The sequence below is a fragment of the Heterodontus francisci genome, chromosome 4 (assembly GCF_036365525.1).
Source record: "Heterodontus francisci isolate sHetFra1 chromosome 4, sHetFra1.hap1, whole genome shotgun sequence".
In the NCBI taxonomy this organism is placed as follows: Eukaryota; Metazoa; Chordata; class Chondrichthyes; order Heterodontiformes; family Heterodontidae; genus Heterodontus; species Heterodontus francisci.
This window is the reverse complement of record NC_090374.1, coordinates 11,759,490-11,780,237: the sequence shown is the minus strand read 5'-3', so window position 1 is coordinate 11,780,237 and position 20,748 is coordinate 11,759,490. Positions and strand designations below refer to the sequence as shown.

Sequence of the window (20,748 nt, the reverse complement as noted above, 5' to 3'; positions counted from 1 at the left end):
GTCGGCAAGTGTTGCTGCAACTGTACAAGGCATTGGTGAGACCGCATCTGGAGTATTGCGTACAGTTTTGGTCTGCTTACTTGAGGGATGTAGTTGCATTGGAGGCAGTTCAGAGGAGGTTCACTGGACTGATTCCAGAGATGGGGGGCTTGTCTTATGAAGAGAGATTGAGAAGTTTAGGCCTTTACTGTCTGGCGTTTAGAAGAATGAGAGGAGATCTAATTGAGGTATATAAGATGATTAAGGGGATTGACAAAGTAGACATGGAGAGGATGTTTCATCTGTTGAGGCAATCTGGAACGAGAGGTCATAGTTTTAGGGTAAGGGGTAGCAGATTTAAAACAGAGATGAGGAGAAATTACTTCTCTCAAAAGGTCGTGAGTCTGTGGAATTCACTACCCAGAGTGTGGTGGATGCCGGGACACTGAGTAAATTTAAGGAGGAGATGGACAGAGTTTTAATTAGTAAAGGGTTGAAGGGTTATGGAGAACGGGCAGAAAAGTGGAGTTGAGGCCGAGATGAGATCAGCCATGATCATATTGAATGTCGGAGCAGGCTCGAGGGGCTGATGTGCCTACTGCTACTCCTAGTTCTTATGTTCTTATAATAAGGGTGAAGATCCGACTGGAATGGGGCAAATTCAGAAAATTGGACTAAATTAGGACAGGTTTTGGAAAGATAAGGAGTGAACTAGGTGAGGTGGAAGGAGAAATTGACACAAAGGTTTACGCATTGAGTGGGATACTTCTTAAAAAGAGGTTGCAAAAGAAAATAATAAAAATAAATTCCATTAAAAATGACAAACTACTGATGATTTCAAGGTGACATGGACAATAAAGAATATCAAAAGTAATTAAAAATCAAGAGGGCCAGGAGGTGTGTAAGAATAGTAATGAAGGAAACTAAAGAATATGATAAATGAAGAGGTTTTGGTTAGGGTAGCGAAAGCTAAGGTGCACTGAGTGGCAACATTTTTCAAAAAGATCAAAATGAAGTATTTTACAAGTAAATCAATAAGAAGAGAATTATTAAAAGTATCCGAAATACAAAATGCTCAAAATACTCAGCAGGTCAGGCAGCATCTGTGGAGAGAAAAACTGAACATTTCAGGTCAATGACCTTTCATCAGAATTGGTGTGATTCAGTGCTGCTTTAGAGAAAGCTTGAGAGTGCATGTGGTGGCACATGCTGTAGAGAGTGATCTTAGGATGCGGTGAGAATAATGGTTCGATGAATGCAGAATGAATCTGTAATCGTGGGTGGGTCAGAAACGCAAGAATAGAATTTCAGTTGGAGTCCACTTGGAATAGCTGGAGCTGGAGACAGTTGCTGAGCAAGGGGATGTGGCTGTGAAAGCAAGTTTTAGTTGTAACCTGATCAAAAACAAGAAGAGAGACGGAAAGCAATGAAGGTCAACAAGACTAAAATCTGTGAAGAGAAAAACGGTTCACGTTTCTCTTCAATGGCCTTTCATCAGAACTGCTTGACTGCTGAGTATTTCCAGCATTTTCTGATTCTGTTTCAGATTTCCAGCATCCGCACTATTTTGCTTTTGTATTGCTGTTAAAGGTAAGTTGGAACCCCTTGAGCAAAGAAGATTGTTAATTTATATATGGTGAGCGAAATATGGCGAGGTATTTAATAGGTACATTACATTCGTCTTCACAAAAGAGGATATTGAAGTGAAGGCAAATTCTGAAATGGGTAAGAGGGAGATGATCAAAATTATGATAGGCGAATAGAACATTTTCGATAAGTTGGCTGAAAGAAGATTAAGTGCCAAGGTCAGTGAATCCCCTCTGAAATGGCCTAGGAAGCCACTCAGTTGTCAAGGGCAATTAAGGATGGGCAACAAATGCTGGCTTGCCAGGAACACCCACAACCCATGAATGACTAAACAAAATTCTAGGATCTTGAGTGAGATGAGGGAGGAAATTATAGAGGCCTCAGAAATTATATTCCAGGGCTCTCCTCATGTGGCTATGTGCAGAGGGTACTTTCAGATTCACTAGGATGCTTCCTTTTTTTGAAGAAAAATTTGTAACATGGGTCTTTTCTCGCGATTATGAGGTGATATGGAAGCAGTTAAAATTATAAGATGGGCTGAGGTAGTTAGAAGCAGAACAAGGGATTGCAGATCATGCAAGAGATTTAGAACAGAGCAATAGAAACTTTATATTTGAGGTTTTTGGTTCGTGGTTGAGAAAGAAACTGTTGGTATTCAAGGTTAAATTGGATTGGTAGGTGAAGGAAAAGGGGTGGAAGGGTTATTGGAACAGGGTGGGGTAAATATGATTTGAATTATTTGCTTGCGTGGATGGTGAACGGAGATACAGACTGGTTGGGCTGAGTGGCCTGTGTTGTGACTGCTGTGGACCAAATTTACTGCAACTGGAAAACGAATGATGCACTCCATTCGTTAGACTTGTCCATGTGCATTTAATTTCTGTGAGATTTTTCATGTCAAGTTACAACAAGTGGGACATTGAAACAGTGTTGTGCCCTCTACAAGGCATCTGGGACTTCTGTAAACTGTATCTCCTTAACCAAACAGATTCTTCAATCAGATTGAAGAATTGTTAATGAACAGCTCAGAATCTGATCCAGGTTAAGATAGAATAGTGAATTCGATGTATTACGACCAGGTGCGAAAGAAGTCTAGGGTTCCCTTTCAGTCTTCTCCTGGTCTTACCGTAACAGGGTTTAATTTTAAACACACTGTTTTTAGCTGCCCCTATGTGAATTTTTGTTCACTGCTTTCCAATTATAAGGCAAATAAACCAGCACAAACAGGCATTCTTAGGTTTAAAGAAGAAAAGTTGAAATTTATCAAACTTCTACTCTAATTCAGTTAACGCCTCCGGATTCACACCCTGCCCCACACTAGCATCATGTGATATACACATGCAAATAGAGATAGAAAAGAGTAGAAGAAAAATAAAGTGGAAAGATTTTGAGGCAATATCTGAAGAGTTGTTGTTACGGTTCTTTGAGCTCACTGTCGACCTTGATTGTCGTTAGATCTTGCATTTCGTTGGGGCCCAGTATTATTCTTAAACTTTGTTCGCTGTAGGAGACTTTTCTCCCTTTGAGTTCGTGTGTCTTCAGTGGATTCAGAGGCTTGCGAGAAAGAGTTGGAAGCAGACAGGAGAGAGATTTTATCAGTCCAGGAGAAAACAGACATTCTACCCAAACTGTTTCTACAAATTCAGCAAACTCAGGTTGCCCAGCAGGTTAGTCATGTGACCAGCTGGTTTGACAATGTCCGTTTGTGTATTCGGCCATCTTAGTAGTCAACCTGGAATGCGAGCTCCCCCACCTTCAATGTCTGGTGATCAAAAGTCCATTGTGGGTTGAATGTGTCGGGGAATCGCTGCTTTGTCCTTCCAAACAATGTCTGTTAATACGCAAATGTCTTTTCCAGCCATGGCTGATCTGTTTAACAAGTCCTTTCTTCACTCCAGTAACAGTTTAAAATCAATGTTTCATGACAAAATAATGTGCCTCATTCTTGGCAGGTGGGAATCTAGCATGACAAATGTCAGATTATGTAGAAAGGGAAAAAATTGGTTTAAGGGAAAGAAAAAAGAGCAAGGAAGAAAAGTATTTTTAAAGTTTAAAAACAAATCTCCAAAAACAATTAAAAGCTGAAGGAATGAGACTCTACACTTTAAAAGATTAATTTTCAGTGCCAGATAGTTTGTCAATTCTTAAGATTTTGCACACCATTAAAATGACTGAAATGGGCAAGCCCTAACTTCATTGGTGAGTTTAGTCTGTATCTATGAAATAACTGCAGAAACTTCTCACTGTTCAATATATTTGAATGGGAAACCAGATGGTGAGATGTTGTTTTCATGCAGGTTATGGCTCCAACTTCTGGGTTATCATGTCTTGCTGTGTATTTGCCCTCACCTGAAGTTGCTGTTTGATTTCCGCATAAATAATGGTGAGAGCCTTAGCCTTGCTGTTATTTTTACAGTAAATTCTGACCCAGTGTATTTCTAAATAGTTTCCTTTGTTTGCTAGTTTCAGTTCCAGATTTTCACTAAAGAGAAAGCAGGCAAAAGGAATTTCATAAGAATGCACTATCATTACATGGTGTAATTTCCAGGGCATTGAATGCAGGCATGTAGTTCAATAATGGTGGTGATTACAGCTGAGTCTAATTCTGTCCTCAGCCAAGGTCACGACGGGCTGAAGGGCCTGTTTCTGTGCTGTATAACACTATGACTCTAAGGTTCACGCGCCAAACAATAATTGGAAGCAAGAATTCCAGATGACTTCTCTCTTTCCCTTCCCACCTTGTAACCCTGAGGTCAATTGTTTTTAATAATGATTTTTCAGAAAACAGAGTTATTCGTAGCTTTTCAGAAGGTTATCAATGTTTTCCTGCCACTATTTCCCTAACTTAAAAATCATGCCGAGAGAGAAGACTGTAATACATCTGAAATCACTGATAGAGAATGTACTGCAGATGAAATTCCTTAGGGAATCCATTTGTCTCGCTCTGATTCTATAATTCTACATCAAATTACTGCATAAACCTTCCTTTTTACAGGAAAAGCTGCTTTATTTTACTGGAATTTCAGAGCTCTATGCATTGAATCTGTCTGAAACCTTTCATTATGCTGGCACTTTCCTTGCAATATTTGAAAAATTTATGTACCCAAAATTGCTCAGTTACTAACCAGGAAAATCCCATGTTCTTTCTCTCATCTCTGTTGAATTAGCTGTTCTAAGCCAGGACACAGGTGTAGGTGCTGTAACTAACCTCTGGATGAAAGTATTCATGTACCCAGTGTTTTCATCGGAGTGGGGTCATACTGAATTAGATGGTATAAACAGATGGTTGATAGGTAAATAGGAGCTTTGCTCCTGACATTACAATCGGTTAGCTCCGTTTTGAGTAAAGATATCTAGTTATTTTTTTAAAAATGTGTTTCTGGGGTGACAAAGCAGTGTTCATTGTCTACCCCTGGTTTCCCTGAAACCATTTTAAGAGAACCATTTCGAAACATAGAAACATAGGAAAAATAGGAGCAGAGTAGGCCATTCGGCCCTTCGAGCCTGCACCGCCATTCAATACGATCATGGCTGATCATCCAAACTCAGGACCCCGTTCCCGCTTTCTCCCCGTATCCCTGGATCCCTTTAGCACTAAGAACTATATCTAACTCTTTCTTGAATATATTTAATGATTTGGCCTCAACTGCTTTCTGTGGTAGAGAATTCCACAGGTTCACCACTCTCTGGGTTAAGAAATCCCTCGTCATCTCAGTCCTAAATGGCTTACCCCTTATACTTAGACTTTGACCCCTGGTCCTGGACTCCCCCACCATCGGGAATATCCTTCCTGCATCTAGTCTGTCCAGTCCTGTTAGAATTTTGTAGGTTTTTATGAGATTCCCTCTCATTCTTCTAAACTCTAGCGAATACAAGACTATTGGACCCAATCTCTCTTCATACGTCAGTTCTGCCATCCCAGAAATCAGTCTGGTGAACTTTCGCTGCACTCCCTCCATAGCAAGAACATCCTCAGATTGGGAGACTAAAACTGCACACAATACTCCAGATGTGGTCTCACCAAGGCCTTGTATAATTGCAGCAAACATTCTTGCTATGAAAGCCAACATACCATTTGCCTTCTTAACTGCCTGCTACACCTGCATGCTTACTTTCAGCGACTGGTGCACACGGACACGCAGGTCTCGCTGCACCTCCCCCTTTCCCGATCTATTGCAGTTCAGATAATCTGCCTTTCTGTTTTTGCCACCAAAGTGGATAACCTCACATTTATCCACATTATACTGCATCTGCCATGTATTTGCCCACTCACTCAACCTGTCCAAATCATACTGGAGCTTCTCTGCATCCTCCTCACAACTCCCACTCCCACCCAGCTTTGTGTCATCTGCAAACTTGGATATATTACATTTAATTCCCTCATCTATATCATTAATATATATTGTGAATAGCTGGGGTCCTAGCACTGACCCCTGCGGTACCCCATTAGTCACCGCCTGCCACTCGGAAAAAGATCCGTTTATTCCTACTCTTTGTTTCCTGTCTGCCAACCAGTTCTCTATCCATGTCAGTATTTTACTCCCAGTTCCATGTGCTTTAATTTTGCACGCTAATCTCCATGTGGGACTTTATCGAAAGCCTTCTGAAAGCCCTAATACACCACATCCACTGGTTCTCCCTACTAGTTACATCCTCAAAATATTCCAGTAGATTTGTCGAGCATGATTTCCCTTTCGTAAATCCATTTTGTTTCTGCCCGATTCTACCACTGTTCTCTAATGTGCTCTACTATTACATCTTTTATAATGGACTCTAGCATTTTCCCCACTACTGATGTCAGGCTAACAAGTCTATAATTCCCTGTTTTCTCTCTACCTCCTTTTTTAAATAGTGGGGTTACATTAGCTACCCTCCAATCTGCTGGAACTGTTCCAGAGTCTATAGAATTTTGAAAAATGACCAGCAGTGCATCTACTATTTCTGGGGCCACTTCCTTAAGTACTCTGGGATGTAGATTATCAGGCCATGGGGATTTATCGGCTTTCAATCCCATCAATTTCCCAAATACCATATCCCTACTGATACTGATTTCATATAGTTCCTTCTTCTTGCGAGACCCTATGTTCCCCAACATTTCTGGGAGGTAATTTATCTCCTCCTTTGTGAAGACAGAACCAAAGTATGTATTTAATTGGTCTGCCATTTCTTTGTTCCCCATTATAAATTCCCCCGTTTCTGACTGTAAGGGACCCACACTTGTCTTCACTAATCTTTTTCTCTTCATATATCTATAGAAGCTTTTACAGTCAGTTTTTATGTTCACTGCAAGCTTACTCTCGTACTCTATTTTCCCCTTCTTAATCAACCCCTTTGCCCTCCTTTGCTGAATTCTAAACTGCTCCCAATCCTCAGATTTGCTGCTTGTTCTGACCATTTTATATTTCTCCTCCTTGGATCTAATACTATTCCTAATTTCTTTTGTAAGCCATGGTTAAGCCACCCTTCCAGTTTTATTTTTGCGCCAGACAGGAATGAACAATTGTTGTAATTCATCCATGCTGCGCTCTTTAAATACTAACCATTGCCTACCACTGTCAACCTTTTAAGTAATGTCCCCAATCTACCATAGCCAGCTCACGCCTCATACCTTCATAGTTTCCTTTATTTAGATTCAGGACCCTAGTCTTGGAATCAACTCTCTCACTCTCCATCTTAATGAAGAATTCCATCATGTTATGGTTACTCTTGCCCAAGGGACCCCGCACAACAAGATTGTGAACTAATCCTTTCTCATTACACAATATCCAGTCTAGGATGGCCTGTTCTTTAGTTGGTTCTTCAACATATTTGTCCAAAACACCATCACGTATGCACTCCATGAATTCCTTCTCTACAGTATTATTGCTAATTTGGTTTGCCCAATCTATACGTCGACGAGGGTCAGCCTTAATTACAGTTGCAGCCTTATTGCGTGCGTCTCTAATTTCCTGTTTAATGCCATCCTCTACATCACCACTGCTGTTTGGGGGTCTATGTAGAATCCCCACCAACGTTTTCTGCCCCTTGGTGTTTCTTAGTTCCACCCATACAGATTCCACATCAGGATTCTCTGAGCTAATATCCTTCCTCACTATTGTACTGATTTCCTCTTTTACTAACAACGCTACTCCATCTCCTTTTCCCTTTTTGCCTGTCCTTCCTAAATATTGAATACCCTTCAATGTTCAGTTCCCATCCTTGGTCACCCTGCAGTCATGTCTCCGTAATCGCAACTATATCATATCCATTTACATCTATTTGTGCGGTTAATTTGCCTACTTTATTGCGAATACTCCGCGCATTGAGTCACAATGCCTTTAGGCTTGTCTTTTTAACATTCTTGGTCATCTTAGCATTATTTTGCACTTGGCCCTATTTGTTTCTTGCCCTTGATTTCTATGTCTTCCACTTTTGCCTTTTTGTTTCCTGTCTTTGGTTTCTATCCTTGTTTCCTCCCCCTCAGTCTTCCCGCTCAGGTTCCCGTCCCCCTCCCATTCTAGTTTAAATCCTCACCAACAGCACTAGCAAACGCCCCTCCTAGGACATCGGTTCTAGTCCTGCCCGGGTGTCACCCGTCCCGCTTGTGCAGGTCCCACCTTCCCCCGAACTGGTTCCGATGTCCCAGGATTCTAAATCCCTCCCTCCTGCACCATTTCTCCAGCCATGCATTCATCTGGTCTATTCTCCTGTTCCTATACTCACTCGCATGTGGCACAGGAAGTAATCCTGATATTACTACCGTTGAGGTCCTGCTTTTTAATTTAGCTCCTAACTCAACTTCATCTTGCAGGACCTCATCCCTTTTTCTACCAATGTCGTTAATCCTTGGAGGGAATTAGTTAGGTTTGTACACCAGTCACATTGCTTTCATGGTTATTCTTTTCTGGTGACAACCCAAAAAAATCACTTGTATTGAATCTACTTTCAGAATTTGTCACAGTGGGATTTGAACTCAACCTCCAGTACCATAACCAGTCAGCTACCATATATCTTGTCAGTTTTCTCATGCGCATCCACATTTCTCCTCAAACACTAAATATCTGATAAATCCAGTTACTTTCAGGACTGAACAAATGAGCAGGAGAGCATTTTCAAGGTATTGAAAGGCTTAGATGGTTTCATTTGAATGTTCAACAGTAGTCCCAGCCACACTTGCCAGGTAAAAAAGGCAGGTTGCAGCTCATATCATTATCTTAAACCATAAACGCAAAACTAGAGTGGTTTATGGACATTATCTGAATTTAAATTAAGTTACAGCCATTTACAGCTTGAGCATCAATTTAGTAAATTGTGTGAATTTACATTGTGGTGCCAATAAAATAGAAACAGTTGAAAGTATTGTAGAGATTGGATTATCACTTTACTATTTTACTGTTACATGATTCGGTGGAGTTTATAATTAGGATATTAGCTTGCAGTCCTGAAGCAAAATTACCAGGAAATTATATATTTCCCAGCTGCTTTTATGATTGAAGAAAAGCTACTGTTGGAAAGGAATTTATTTATTTTCCCTCCAACTTCCTCCCTGCATGCCAGAAGATGCGGGGTACAGATTTATTGGGGGGGTTCTCCAGTGTCCTTTTTTCAAGACTGAGACCAGACAGTGAGTGTTGGTAAACTATTTTGCCACGTAATGGACCACAGCCAAACCTTGACATTCACAAATTAGAAATTTCCAGCAGGGATCACAGGACAATGATAAAGATTGGGAGCCATGGCTCTCCACCCATCTCCATTAGAACTAAGGCAAATTGTCAATTCAGCTGAAACGAGAACAGAAAGTGCCGGAAATACTCAGCAGGTCTGGCAGCATCTGTGTCGGGAGAAACAAAGTTAATGTTTCGGGTCTGTGACCCTTCATTAGCACTGGCAAAAGTTAGAAATGTAACAGTCTTTGAGCAAGTGAAAGGAGGGAGGGGGCAAGAGAAGAACAAGAAGGAAGGTCTGATAGGTCGAAGGGAGGAGTCATTAAATGGCACATCTTGGAACAGAATGCAAATGGAGTGCTAAATAGTTTTATAGTGGAAGACAAAGTACAGAGAGAGTGCGAATGGCAGAATAATGACCAGCTCTGTGCTAAAGCAAAAACATCAAAAATAAGTTTAAGACTAGAATATGGTTAAACAAAATCATTAAAAAGAGGAAATATATTTATATACAAATAAATAAACAAAAGGGATCGTGCTCTGAAATTGTTGGACTTGATGTTAAGTCCAGAAGGCTGTGGAGCGCCTAATTGGAAGATGAGGTGCTGTTAGTTGAGCTTGTGTGGAGCTTCACTGGAACACTGCAGCAGGCCGAGGACAGAAATGTGGGCATGGGAACAAGGTGGTGAATTAAAATGGCAAGCAACCGGAAGTTCGGAATCATGCTTGCGGACTGAGTGGAAGTGTTATGCAAAGCGGTTACCCAATCTGCGTTTGGTCTCCCCAGTGTAGCGGAGACTGCATTGTGAGCAGCGAATACAGTATACTAAATTGAAAGAAGTACAAGTAAATCGCTGCTTCACCTGAAAGGAGTGTTTGGGGCCTTGGATAGTAGGAGAGAGGTGGTAAAAGGGCAGAAGTTACACCTCCTGCAATTGCATGGGAAGGGGACAAGGTATCGGGGGTGATGGAGGAGTGGACCAGGGTGTCGCGGAGGGAACAGTCCCTTCGGAATGCTGAAGGGGAGGGGAAGGGAAGATGTATTTGGTGGTGGCATCACGCTGGAGGTGGCGGAAATGGCGGAGGATGATCCTTTGGATGTGGAGGCTATTGGGTGGAAAGTGAGAACAAGGGGTACCCTGTCGCAATTCTGGCAGGGAGGGGAAGGGGTGAGGGCGGAAGTGTGGGAAATGAGTTGGACACAGTCGAGGGCCCTGTCAACCACAGTGCGGGGAAATCCTTGGTTGAGGTAAAAGGAAGACCTATATCAGAGGCTGTTGTGGAAGGTTAGATGCGTTGGAGATGGAGAAACTGGGAGAATGGAATGGAATTCTTACAGGAGGCAGGGTGTGAGGAAGTGAAGTTGAGGTAACTGGAAATCGGTGGGCTCATAATAAATACTAATGGACAGCCTATCCCCGGAGAGAGAGAGAGAGACAGACAGAGAAGTTGAGGAAGGGAAGGGAAGTGTCGGAAATGGACCATGTAAAGATGAGAGCAGGGTGGAAATTGGAAGCAAAGTTGACGTTTTCCAGTTCGTGGTGAGAGCAGGAAACGGCATCGGTACAGTCATCAATGTATCTGAAAAAGAATTGGGGAAGGGGGCCTGAGGGGGACTGGAACAAGGAGTGTTCGACACACCCCACAAAAAGGCAGGCAAAACTAGGACCCATGCGGGTACCCATAGTAGCACCTTTTACTTGGAGGAAGTCAGTGGAGTTGAAGGAGAAGTTGTTCAATGTGAGAACAAATTCAGTTAGGCAGAGGAGGGTGGTGGTAGATGGGGACTGATTGCTTCTTCCTTGAACAGAGGCCCAGAGAGCTCTCAGACTGTCTTGGTGGGGAATGGAGGTGCAGAGAGATTGGATGTCCATTGTAAAGAGGAGGTTAGGGCCTGGAAACTGTCGAAATCATGTAAGGTGTCAAAAGAGTCACAGGTGTAGGTGGGAAGAGACTGGATAAGGGGAGAAAAAAATAGAATCAAGATAGGAGCAAATAAGTTCAGTGGGACAGGAACAGGCTGGAATGATGGGTCTACTGGGACAGTTTGTGGATTTTGGGTCGGAGATCGAAGCGGGCTGTTCGGGGTTGCGGAACTGTGAGGGAGGAAGCTGCAGAGGGAAGATCTCCAGAGGCGACGGGGTCATAATCCGGGGGAGATTGGAAGAAGTGTTGAGAGTTGGCACTCAGCCTCTGCAAGTTAGGGAGAGGTTGGTGCGCCAGACGAGAACAGCACCACCCTTGACAGCAGGTTTGATCACAATGCAAAGGTTAGATCTGAAAGAACGGAGTGCAGTGAGTTCAGAGGGAGACAGGTTAGAGTGAATAAGTGGGGGGAGGGCAGATAAATTAAGGCGGCCAATATCATGCCAACTGTTTTCAATGCAATGATCAAGTGTGGGTAAGAGGCCAGTAGGAGAGGTCCATGTGGAGGTAGAGTACTGGAGATGCATGAATAGGTCTGCTGGTCTTGGAGAGGACTCCTGGCCAAAGAAGTGAGCTTGGAGGTGAAGGCGACGGAAGAAAAACTCAACATCATTCCAAGTTCGGAGTTCATTGAGGTGGGGCGTAAGGGTATAAAACTGAGTCCTTTGCTAAGTACGGATTGTTCAGCCTTAGAGAGGAGAAGGCCAGAGGGTATTGTGAATACATGGCAAGGGGTGAGATAAGGAGAAGGGAAGGGGTCAGAGGGAAGGCAGTCTCTCTGGACTCATACTTTGTCTTTCACTGTAACTATTTAGGACTCCTTTTGCATTTTGTTCCATGACGTGTCATTTAATCTCTTCCCCACTCTGTTCTATCACAGTCCTTCCTTCTTGTGCTTCTTCTTCCCCCCCCTCCTTTCACTTGCTCCAAGACTGTTACATTTCTAACTTTTGCCAGTTCTGATGAAGGGTCACAGACCTGAAACATTAACACTCTTTCTGTCTACACAGATGCTGCCAGAACTGCTGATTATTTCTGGCACTTGCTGTTCGCATTTCAGAGTTCCAGCATCTGCTGTATTTTGCTTTGTCAATTCAGCTACGACCTTGCCTGAGATTAGCTAACTCAGTAACTAACTTGGCTCAAGACAGGAACTTTCTGGTTTGAATGCATGACATTTAGCAGTTGGGCCCTTACGAAGTTACAGCAAAATATTAACATCTGTTTTGGTTAGATTGATCTATCAAATTGATTGTCCTCAATAAGCATCATTCAGAAAGCAATTACGTACCTCTTTAATGAAAATTCTAATGATGAATAGGGGATTAGGGGTTTCCTGCATGTGTGATACTGATTCATTTCTACGTGTGACTTTAGCAAGGAAGGAACTTGCATTTCTATAACACTTCCCACATCCTCATGACATTTCAAGGGATCACTTTGGCAGTGTATGCACTATTTTGTAGATGGCAGCCAATTAGCTAGCACACACTAAGGTCTCACAAAGGACATAAGAAGTAGGAGCAGGAGTTGGTCATTTGGCTCTTCAAGCCTCCTCTGCCATTCATCGGCCTCAACTCCACCTTCCCACACTATCCCCATATCCTTTAATTCCCTTCGTACCCTAAAAGCTATCCACCTCTGTCTTGAATATGCTGACAGACTAAGCATCCACAGCTGTCCGGGGAAAAGGATTCCAAAGATTCACAACCCTTTGAGTGGAGAAATTTCTCTTCATTTCAGTCCCAAATGGCCGACCCTTTATTCTGAGACTGTTCCTGTATTCTAGATTCCCCAGCCAGGGGAAACATTTTCTCAGCATCTATCCTTTCAAGTCCCTTAAGAATTTTATATGTTTCAATTAGATTAGATTAGATTAGAGATACAGCACTGAAACAGGCCCTTCGGCCCACCGAGTCTGTGCCGAACATCAACCATCCATTTATACTAATCCTACACTAATCCCATATTCCTACCAAACATCCCCACCTGTCCCTACATTTCCCTACCTATACTGGTGACAATTTATAATGGCCAATTTACCTATCAACCTGCAAGTCTTTTGGCTTGTGGGAGGAAACCGGAGCACCCGGAGAAAACCCATGCAGACACAGGGAGAACTTGCAAACTCCACACAGGCAGTACCCGGAATCGAACCCGGGTCCCTGGAGCTGTGAGGCTGCTGTGCTAACCACTGCGCCACTGTGCCTCTCATTCTCCTAAATCTGAGGGAATATAGGCCTCGTCTACTCAGTCTCTCCTCACAATCCCCTCATCCCAGGAACCAGTCCAGTGAATCGTTGTTGCATTCCCTCTCAGACAAGTATTCCTCCTGTAGTTAAGGAGACTAAATCTTCTCTCAGTACTCCAGGTGTTGCCTTACCCCAATGCCCTGTGTAATTGTAGTAAGAATTCTTTACTGTTATACTCTAATCTCTTTTGTAACAAAAACTAAATAACCTTTTGCCTTCCTAAGTGCTTGCTGTACCTGCATGTTAACCTTGAGTGATTCATGTAGAAGTACACCCAGACCAAATGAGATGAGTGAGTAGTTAGAGGTGGTAGTTGAGGGAAAAATGTTGTTAAGAAACCAGTGGAAATAGAATACCCGCTTCTTTGAATAGTGTCATGGGACTTTTAATGTCCACCTGAACAGGTAGATAAGTTTAATGTCTTATCCACAAGCTGACAGCTTGGACAATACCGCACTCCCTTAGCACTGCACTAGAGTGTCAACCTAAAATATATGTTAATATCCTGGACTGGGGCTTGGACCCATAGAGGCAACTAACCTGCCATGGATCAAAGCTGACAATATATACTGCAAGCACATGCCCTCGTTGATATATGTATAGCGTCACAATGCAACAGAGCAGGGCTGTACAAGATTTTGGGGAAAATTGGCTGTCCACCAAAGCTCCTCTGTCTTATCCGCTCCTTCCATAACAACATGCACTGCACTGCACAGTTTGATGGCTCCACTTCCGACATAATTGGAGTGAAGAATGGAGTGAAAGAAGGTTGTGTCCTAGCCCACATTCTGTTTGGCATCATCTTCTCCATGCTCCTGACCTTTGCCCTCTCTGCAGGTATGGAAGGAGTCTACTTGCACACTAGGTCAGAAGGCAAGCTCTACACTCTTATCAAGGCTGAATCCGAAGACAAAAACACATCACGTCCTGATCAGAGCACTCCACTATGCTGATGATGCTGCGCTCATCGCTCACACAGAAACTCAGCTACAAAGATGCATGGACTGTCTCTCCCATGCGTGTAACTTGTTCTCTTTGACTATATGCGTCAAGAAAACCGTGGTCTTGGGGCAAGGTGTTGCATCTCGGACCCTGATCACACTTAGTAACACCCCACTGCAAGTGGTGAGCAAACTCTGCTTCCTTGGGTCCACTGTGACAGACAATTTGTACCTTGATGCAGAGCCCAATACACGCATAGGCAAAGCAGCTACCACCTTTGGCCTACTTGTGAAACGTGCATAGAATAACATCAAGCTGACCCTTAAGACAAAGCTGATGGTTTATAAGGCCTGTGTTATCAATGCCTTGCTGTATGGCTGTGAAACGTGGGCAACTTACAGCTATCAGGAAAAGACGTTCAATAATTTCCATCTTCACTGTCTGCGGCGCATTATGGGTGTATCCTGGCAGGGCAAAATCACAAATGCGGCAGTCCTCTCAAAGGCAGAGCTCTCAAGTGTGTTGGCACTAGTCAAACAGAGGCGGTTTCAGTGGATCGGACACATTTGCAGAATGGAAGACGGTTGCGTGCCTGAGGATCTTCAATATGGTGAGGTAGCCGGGGCCAGACAAGCGGGGCGCACAAAAGCTCCGATTCAAGGCTGCTTGCAAACGTGACGTGAAGGCTCTCAATGTCGACTTTTGCACCTGGGAGTCATTAGGTGGCGAAAGAAGGAAATGGCGACACCTCTTGTGGACTGGTGTGCACTACCACAATGACCAGTTGCTACAGCAGCTTGGCAACAGGCGCCAATGTCAAAAAAACACCAACTCAAAGCATCACTTGGCAGCTTCATGTGCAATACTTTATTTATTTATTTAGAGATACAGCACTGAAACAGGCCCACCGAGTCTCTGCCGACCATCAACCACCCATTATACTAATCCTACATTAATCCCATTACCCTCTCACATCCCCACCTTCCCTCAATTCCCCTACCACCTACCTATATTAGGGGCAATTTATAATGGCCAATTTACCTATCAACCTGCAAGTCTTTGGCTGTGGGAGGAAACCGGAGCACCCGGCGAAAACCCACATGGTCACAGGGAGAACTTGCAAACTCCGCACAGGCAGTACCCAGAATTGAACCATGGTCACTGGAGCTGTGAGGCTGCGGTGCTAACCACTGCCTCTCAAGGATTGGACTTCACAGCCATCAGCAAAGGTGCACCAAGAAAAGACACCCTATCTAAATGGATTATTTGCTGCATGTCCATCATTTCTTACAGTTGGCAGGATGCCAATCATAAACAATGCAACAGAGACCTTCAGTCTATCATTAGAGGCACACTCGGACTGTCAGTGAAAAACTTGTATGTTTAAACCCTTGCACTTTAAGCTTCTTGTTCTGAGTGGACTTCCTAAATAAAACTCACTGTCACAAGCGATGTGTTCCTTAGAAGTAGCTGTAATGTTTTTTTTTGCAGGTTTGCTTATAGCACTGCTTCAGACGCGAACTGATTTTTTTCACCTGCCCTATTTTCTCAGTAGCTAAAATTTATAATGCCCAAAATAAGGGTTTAAACCTATTTTAAAAAAATTCTAACGTTAACATTTCACAATATCTGTAAATATTTATCACTATTTGTTAGTTGAATTATCTTTTGTGTCTTTTTATAGCTTAATTAAAGTTTTCACTTGAAGGTCTTGATCTGTTCCAAAAGTCTGGCCTTGAAGGCAAAGACTGAGAAATGTATATGAAACAGTAAGATAGAGGAGTACCACCTAATTTCCTCTACAGTGCTGGAAAACCTAATAGCTCACTAATGTAAATTTGATTAAAATAAAACCTTTTTGGTGCCATGTTATTACATTCATGTTCCTACAAAGTATTTACAGCGCACTAGTAGGCCATTGAACACAACTGGTCCGTGCTGGTATTTATGATCCACACTAGCCTCCTTCCAACCTTCATGTAACCCCTTCAACATATTCTTGTCCTCTCTCCCTCATGTGCTTATCTAGCTTCCCCTTGAATGCATCGATGTCAATCCCTTCAATTACATCTTGCAACAAGTTCCACGTTCTCACCACCCTTTAAGTAAAGAAGTTTCTCTTGAATTCTGTATCAGAATTATTAGTTACTATCTTATTTTTATGGCCCTTGGTTCTGGCAATGTGGAAACATCTTCTCCATGTCTACCTGATGAAACCCTTTCATTATGTTAAAGACTTCTAGCAGGTCACCCCTCGGCCTTCTCTTTTCTCAGGAAAAGAGCCCAAGTCTGCTCAGTCTTTCCTGATTGTTGTAACCTTTCAGTTCTGGCATCATTCTGGTAAACGTAGTAAGAGTGGAGTATGGGCCAGAAGATTTTATTGCAGTTGGCCTCAGCAGCCTTATCTGGACAAGGGAAGGATTAATCAGGCATAGCTTCTCCCTCTGCTGAAAGGTGTGGAAAATGATTAAAAAGAATTCAAAATTTGAACATGTAAGCACCAATTTTTGGGAACTTCTTTCAATTCAACATCCACTAAAACAGCTTACTCTAGAAGTGACAGAATTCTGGTGGACCGGTGCGATATTCCTCCTTATTAGTATTGCCAGAATTGCAAACAAATGTGTAATGTATAATTAACTGAGTGGGTGGAGGTTTGAGGAGTTGGAATTCTGTTTCTTTCCCAGGAATTTAAAGCCACAGTTTCTTCCTGTATTGATTCTGAGAATCCATAGTTCAGCCAATTGCTGAAATTCCTACTCATAAAAAGGGGAAATATCAAATGAAAAATGGGTTTGGAAGAAGATGGGAGAGGCATGTCTAACACTGCAGATTAGTGAAGTTTGTAACTGAAAGGTGAAAATTCAAGATAATCAACAAAATGAAGGGTGAGGTTAGATGAACTTGTATGACAGGATTGTTAGGGAATGGAATGCCATACCAGAAATAGAATCTATAATAGCTTTTAAAAGGAAAGTGGCTAAATGTGTGACACAGAAAAATTTCGTAGGAATAGGAGAAAGCCAGCCAGCCTCTTGAGACCGTTCTGCCATTCAATTAATATGTACCTCAGCTCCATTTACTCATCTTACCTAAAATGGGCAGGGGAATGTCTCTAATTTTATAGCTTTCTTACCCCCATGTCCGGTACATGGGATTGGGACTATCGCTTGTGTAAAGGATTAAAATTTAGCCTGTTTTTGCGTTGTAAATTCTAATGTAGTGAGCAAAGTGGGACAAATGGCTTCTTCTATGATATAAAATTCTGCAATTTTAAATCTGCATGTTGAAGTGTCACGTGACATCAACATTTAAATGTCTGACAATTGAAAGGTATAAAACACTTAATCCAAAGACAGGGAAAAATAAGAGTTCTTGCCAAGCCATTATAAGTGAGTTGCTTTGACCTCTGTGTGCTGTACGACTGCAGCGGGAGCAACGCACTGTCAGTTCAGTCCCATCACTCCACAGGTCGCAGCATATTATTAATGTTTTCCCACCCAAAAGGAAAACAGCCAAATTAAACACTAGTAACCCCAGAATAAAACAGACCAAACCAGGTATCTTTAGACAACAACAAATTAACTATTCATTAAAACTAAATCTTAAACACTATTAAGATAAACCTATAATAAAAGCCGAAGAAGGGTCACTGACCCGAAACATTAACTCTGCTTCTCTCTCCACAGATGCTGCCAGACCTGCTGAGTATTTCCAGCATTTCTTGTTTTTATTTAAGATAAACCTATGTCTGAAGACCTTATAACTTCTTACTTTAACCTAACTCCCCCATTCAAACGCACACATTCAAAACATCAGTTAACCTGTTTTAAAAGTGGTGTTTTAAAAAATTTGCTCTTTCCTGAGAATAAATCTTTGTGGGTTAGATTCCTATTGGGTGAAGTATTCGAATGTGAAAATAATCAAATACTACTCAAAATCTCCACACGGATTTGATGAAACAATCTGTTCTTGATGGGCATTCAAAACACTTGGGCTGCTGCAGGCATCAAACACTTCTTTCAATGATGAGCGCAGCAATAGGTCAACTTGAATTAAAAAAAAACTACAGTCTCTCAGTTAAAACTTTACTTCAGTAATACAGATGGTCTCTTCAAAGGGTTATTTCCTCCTTAGTCAATTAACTTGGCCTGTAGCTCCTTGTAGAATTCTTGCTGAGAAAAATAGACAGCTCTTTTCAGTAGCATGCTTTGCTGGAGAGTCACTCAAAACTGGTTTCAGCCGGTTTTTGCCAAATTTCTACACAGTCAAATTGAAACATTATACCATGTGACCTCTCCCTCCTGCTGTGGCTGAGGTAAGAAGTGCAGTTGGCACACTGTGCCTCAGAAATCCAAAAGCTTCTCTCTCATAGTCATACAGCATAGAAACAGGCCCTTCAGCCCATCGTGTCTGTGCCGGCCATCAAGCACCTACCTATTCTAATCCCATTTTCCAGCACTTGGCCCATAGCCTTGTATGCTATGGCATTTCAAGTGCTCATCTAAATACTTCTTAAATGTTGTGAGGGTTCCTGCCTCTACCACCTCTTCAGGCAGTGTGTTCCAGATTCCAACCACCCTCTGGGTGAAAATCTTTTTCCTCAAATCCCTTCTAAACCTCCTGCTCCTTACAACCCATGGCCCCTGGTTATTGACCCCTCCGCGAAGGGAAAAGGTTTCTTCCTATCTAATCTATCAATGCCCCTCTTAATTTTGTATACCTCAATTATGTCCCCCCTCAGCCTTCTCTGCTCTAAGGAAAACAACCCTAGACTTTTCAGTCTCTCTTCATAGCTGAAATGCTCCAGCCCAGGCAACATCCTGGTGAATCTCCTCTGCACCCTCTCCAGTGCAGTCACATCCGTCCTATAATGTGGTGCCCAGGACTGTATACAGTACTCCAGCTGTGGCCTAACTAGCTTTTGATACAGCTCCATCATAACCTCCCTACTCTTGTATTCTATGCTTCGGCTAATAAAAGCAAGTATCCCATATGCCTTCCGAACCACCTTATCTAACTGTGCTGCTGCCTTCAGTGATCTATGGACTAGTACACCAAGGTCCCTCTGACCTTCTGTATTTCCTAATGTCCTACCATCCATTGTATATTCCCTTGCCTTGTTAGTCCTCCCAAAATGCATCACCTCCCACTTCTCCGGATTCGCCGAACGCCACAGTGGCAGCCTCACAGCTCCAGCGAGTCGGGTTCAATTCTGGGTACTGCCTGTGTGGAGTTTGCAAGTTCTCCCTGTGTCTGCGTGGGTTTTCGCCGGGTGCTCCAGTTTCCTCCCACAGCCAAAGACTTGCAGGTTGATAGGTAAATTAACCATTATAAATTGCCACTAGTATAGATAGGGGAATATAGGGACAGGTGGGGATGTGGTAGGAATATGGGCTTAGTGTAGGATTAGTATAAATGGGTGGTTGATGGTCAGCACAGACTCAGTGGGCCGAAGGGCCTGTTTCAGTGCTGTATCTCTAAATAAAATAGAATAAAAATATAATAAATTCCATTTGCCACTGCTCCGCCCATGTTACCAGCCCAACTATATCATCCTGTAGTCTAAGGCTTTCTTCCTCACTATTTACGACACCACCAATTTTCATGTCATCTGTGAACTTACTGATCATACCTCCTATATTCACGTCTAAATCATCAATGTACACTACAAACAGCAAGGGTCCCAGCACCGATACCTGCGGTACACCACTGGTCACAGGCTTCCACTCGCAGAATCAGCCCTCGACCATCACCCTCTGCCTCTTGCCACTAAGCCAATTTTGGATCCAATTTGCCAAATTGCCCTTCTTAACCAATCTCCCATGCGGGACCTTATCAAAAGCCTTACTGAAGTCCATGTTAGCTACATCAACTGCTTTACCCTCATCTGCACATCTAGTCACCTCCTGGAAAAATTCAATCAAGTTAGTTAGACACGATCTCCCCCTGACAAAGCCATGCTGACTTTCCTGATTAATCCCTGCCTCTCCAAGTGGAGATTAATCCTGTCCCTCAGAATTTTTTCCAATAGTTTCCCAACCACTGATGTTAGACTCACCGGCCTGTAATTACCTGGTTTATTCCTGCTATCCTTCTTGAATAATGGTACCACATTCGCTGTCCTCCAGTCCTCTGGTCCCTCTCCTGTGGCCAGAGAGGATTTGAAAATTTGTTTCAGAGCCCCTGCTATCTCCTCCCTTGCCTCACATAACAGCCTGGGGTACATCTCATCTGGGCCTGGGGATTTATCCACTTTTAAGCCTGCTAAAATAGCTAATACTTCCTCCCTTTCGATGCTAATTTGTACAAGTATATCACAATCCCCCTCCCTGATCTCTACACCGACATCGTCCTTCTGCATAGTGAACACAGATGAAAAGTAATCATTTAAAACCTCACCTATGTCCTCCGGC

The 20,748-nt window shown here is 42.7% G+C and overlaps 1 protein-coding gene and 1 long non-coding RNA gene across 5 annotated transcripts in view; one reads left to right on the top strand and one right to left on the bottom strand.

The window, feature by feature from the left end:
* The window catches only part of LOC137368889 (leukemia inhibitory factor receptor-like), a 292,925-nt gene that overhangs the window by 44,532 nt on the left and 227,645 nt on the right, over nt 1-20,748 (top strand). Inside the window, exon 3 of one of the 3 annotated variants that reach the window (XM_068029137.1) lies at nt 3,074-3,233. The exons of the other annotated variants lie outside the window; for them this stretch is intronic. The gene's annotated coding sequence lies outside the window, so the exon portion shown is untranslated. The remainder of the gene's footprint in view (nt 1-3,073; nt 3,234-20,748) is intronic. 3 annotated transcript variants of the gene reach the window in all.
* LOC137368890 (uncharacterized) overlaps nt 1-20,748 on the bottom strand; it is a 54,741-nt gene that overhangs the window by 12,257 nt on the left and 21,736 nt on the right. The gene's annotated exons all lie outside the window — the stretch shown is intronic.